This window comes from Aricia agestis, chromosome 8, assembly GCF_905147365.1.
Source record: "Aricia agestis chromosome 8, ilAriAges1.1, whole genome shotgun sequence".
NCBI classification, from domain to species: Eukaryota; Metazoa; Arthropoda; class Insecta; order Lepidoptera; family Lycaenidae; genus Aricia; species Aricia agestis.
Genome location: NC_056413.1, coordinates 8,399,972 through 8,404,422, shown reverse-complemented (window position 1 = coordinate 8,404,422; position 4,451 = coordinate 8,399,972). Strand labels below are relative to the sequence as shown.

General features: G+C 33.9%; 1 non-coding gene across 1 annotated transcript; it reads left to right on the top strand.

The window, feature by feature from the left end:
- Positions 1 to 4,369: 4,369 nt before the first annotated feature.
- On the top strand, positions 4,370 to 4,451 carry Trnas-gcu. The gene has a single exon. It is a non-coding gene; the product is annotated as a tRNA-Ser (tRNA).

Genomic DNA, 4,451 nt, shown 5'->3' with positions numbered 1-4,451 from the left:
ACGTCTATGGCAACATTCTGTAATGAGACTCAAATTAAAGTTAGTTTAAACTTGAAAAGAAAATCAATTTTGTCTAACTTTGCTCTCTTAAGAATTTTATTTAATTAATAATTGGTAGACCTAATCAATTATCTTCATACAAGTTTCTATGTTTCCTTTACACCATTGTTGGCTTAGGTATAAATAGCCGTGGGCACTTATTGTTGGTAACGTGCAGAAAAAATATTTCAATAAGATCATCTTTCATTAAAGCCTTGATTAATATGTAATTAATTACTTTTATCCAATAACAGCAATGGTTTACGTCTACGTATCTTCGCACAAGAAGCGGTTTTCAACGCGAGCCGCCGGTATTATTTTTTATCATCGCAATAATTTTAATATATTTCCCTCATTCTGTTAAGTACGTGACCCCGAAAGGCTATTTATATGACAGTGTTATATGTGTATGTGGCATAAGGCTTTATGTCTCATTCGGGTGATACAAGGCAGTTATAAGTGTTAATCTTTCTTATTAACTCCGCTGATGTGAATTAACGTGTATCACATAAAATGCAAAATAAACGATCTCTTTAAGTTTTTATGAATATTGTTATTAGGGTTATATTGTTGTGCGTGAAGTATGCAATTAAATAAACTTTGTATTACTAAAATTGATGTCTTATGATAAACTTATACTCACGCCAGCCAGGCTTATACGCGAAACAAAATGAATGAATCGAAAGTAAGTAACAGAACGTGGAAAGAGCCCTAGGTGCTATGTTTAAATTTAAATTAAAGCTCTACTATTGAGAAAGGCTTTGTTCAAGCCAAGTCTAGAGATGGATTAACTTGAGTCATAGACTGGGGTTTCACAATAACAATAAAATTATGTTTTTTTCTTTTTCCGTACTAGTACATTGCAAATCTAAACCTAGGTGTAATTGCTATGTAGGACTCGGGCAACGGGCTGGGGAACCCGCTGCCTATTGCACGAGTCCTTTCGGACGTAGAGCGCCCGGTGCCTTGGGCAGCTCTCCCGGAGTAGGCGGCAGCAGACTGCCGCGCGGAGTATCTGCGCGAAAGCAGACGCCGTTAACTGGGCCGCTGCAGTTTTCGCCTCAGGCGGGTCCAGGGGCTCAGCGCCAAGCGGAGGAGAAGTCACGGACGGGTTTTAGTGGGTAGAGCTGCGGTCAATTTACCACCTTGCCGACCGCAGAGAGTCCCACATATCCGCGGCAGGATTTCCCCGTCCCCCGCGGAATGCGTAGGAGCATTTCCCATCCAAAAAAAAAAAAAAAAAAAGGTGTAATTGCTATGTACGTAGGCTATGTACCGATTCAATCACATAGAGCGTTGCTAGGTACCAACTAACCATACCAGTAATAAAAGATACACATAAAAAGCAAAAGATGTGCATTTGATAAAATATATTTAAAACATATTTTATGATATAAGTTCGTTATATTATAAAAGACAACGTTATAAACAATATTTTATAGCGATATGCTAATTTTTTTAAACTATGCCCAATCCATATAACTACTAGTTTCTAATATGAATGGTGAATAAATATATTATACTTACGACTAATTGTAAAAGGTCAAATTTACGATTCAAACTAAATATTTTGTTAGATCAGTTCTAATAGCAATTCGGAGCAAAGCGCGAGTCTTATTGGATGTTGCGGGTTTCGTTACAATATGAAGGTCGTTCTCAACGTCAGGCTACAATTTATAACCATTGATTGCAAAACTCTAATTATTATATAGCATCTTATTAAGGCCATCCCCCGAGCAAACGACCTTGACGCCGAGATCGCACAAAAATCCTATTTTTTTTACTTATCTTAGTTCAAAGTTGATCTAAAAAAATTAAAACGGGGAATATGTACAGTCTGTCAAAAAAGTCATGAAATTAAAAAGTGGCAACATCATAGTGTCATCCCTTTTTTCTAGATTGATTTGAAAGGGATCACTACGATGTTGCCACTTTTTAATTTCACAACTTTTTTGACAGACTGTAGTTAATGAAATTATTGTCTATCTATTGTCGTATGTTTCAAATAAACGTAATTTGTAAATACTAGGGAGATGCTGAAAGTATGCTTCAATTTTAATAAGTTGGTATTACTTTGGAAGCTAATATTTAATATCATGAGTATAATAAACAAAAATAGAAAATTTAAAACGGGGAAAGGAATGTTGATATACTGAAGATTATGGCTGTATATTTATTATAATTTTGTAACCTTCAAATTATGAGTTTATAAGGCTCTAAATACGGTAAATTACGGAATCTCCCTTAAGGGCCTTAAGCATACATATAGCTATAGGTCTACCAGGATGGTCGTGGATCTCTATGGTCGTGGATCGTAGCCCTTGTTAGACTAATATCAGCTCTACGTGATCTTGTTTGTATTGGCCCATCATGGGCTTACGTGAGGAGTTGTAGTAGAGTCATTATGATGCCACAAAAGTGTCCATTTTTATTGTCCGAAATACATCTAAGGAAAAATTTAAAGAAAAAAAATCGTATGATAAAATTATTTACATTTTCTGTGAAAGTTAGTAAAGCTAGTTAATCATAAAGTATATTAATTCATTTTTAAAAAGTTTTAAAAATAATTAAAATGAATTTTATATTTTCATTTGGGGATCCCCAAAAACTAGTTAGCGAATTCATAATATCATTAACATCTTTTAATTCGTTTCAATAATTATCTAGACATTAAAGTTCATATTAATTTATTCAGTTAAAGCAATACGTAACATGGTGTTTTATTTTTAACCGACTTCCAAAAAGTAGGAGGTTATATGTTCGGCTGTGGATATATTTTTTTATTTTATTTGTGTATGTTCTACGATTACTCCGCCGTTTGTGAACCGATTTTCGAAATTTTTGTTTTGTTGTATTATGTTTTTAATTTTTGAAGACTTTTAGTGTGGTCATAAATCTTTATAAACACCAGTCACGTGAGTTTCTGTTATTACTTAATAGGGATCTAAGGGCCTAGGATCTATCACCACTTTCTGATAAGGTGCCGGATAGGCTATCCACAACTTATTTGACAGCTAGATACTCCATACTACTCCTATACTACTTTATCTGTCAAGTTGAGTTGTGGATAGCCTATGCGATACTTATCGGGAAGTGGTGAAACAGGCCCTAAGTCTAAAGGTAAAAAATGAAAAAAAAATGAAGTAAAGTCAAATTACATTGTTTCGACTGCGAAGTTACAAGTCAAAAATGTACGGGATTTGAGTTTGACTTATGTCAATCAGTGTACTTAGTTATGTATAATCAGTGACAAACTGACAATGCCACTTGTCCAGCTTTGTTCAGGTAGAAATTTGATTATAGTGTGGGTACTGGGAACTGTACATTTTAATTCATATCTAAGGAATCTATGAAAACTTTAGGTTGGGTTGTACCAATTAACTTTAACTATAATTTTAACTATAACTTTAATTACAACGCAAAATGTCAAATCTTTGGTTAAAGTTAAAAATGGACGCCATCAAGACGCCATATGTAACCATAACCATAGAGCTCGAAAAGGTTTTAAATGCACGTGGCGAAAAAAGAAACTAATTGGAAATACCTTGTTGGATCAGCTGTCATCTGTCAATTTCTCCGGTCAAAGTTAAGGTTAAAGTTAAAGCTAAATTTAGCCTTAACTATAACCATAACCTTAACTTTAACCACGCCTCTGGTGCAACCCACCCTTAGTAGTTTGCTGTTATTTTTTTGAATTTTTGTACTTTATAATATGAATCATTAAAATAGTGTCCATAATAGGTCCATAATAACAAAACTTCATTAAAATTTTACCACCGCGTTATTTTAATTACAGTATTGCTTTTATTTTAATAATACTCAATAAATCATATTTATTGCTCACATAATATACAGTATTATGCAAATACATAAATGAGTTAGCAATAAAAAAGCTGCTAAAAATTAGGAACGGCGCCGTCCTTGAATAAAAAAAAATAAAGAATGTAAGTATAGGTCTACCAGGATCTGATGGCTGATGGCAGATTTTCAAAAAATATCCTTGATCATTGGATAATTTTTTATATTTGCATGTTTCACACACAGAATAAGACGCTATAAGGAAAAAAAGGATCAAAATGTTTTATTCCAAGTACCCCGGTATTGCTAGAGTTAATTTATTTTCTCACTTTTTGCCATCAGATTCTGGTAGACCTATAATATATTGTGATTTACTTATATTAAAACCTTTTTTGAAATATAGTTACTTAAATAATTAAAAAATACTTATTAATAAACTCGCAAAGTGGCCAAGGCTTTTCATTATTTTCATAAAAGAGAGCCTTAAATACTCTGTCGAAGTGTGATGCAAAATTTCGCTAGTCTTTAGCATGACGAGGTGGCCGAGTGGTTAAGGCGTTGGACTGCTAATCCAATGTGCTCTGCACGCGTGGGTTCGAATCCCATCCTCGTCG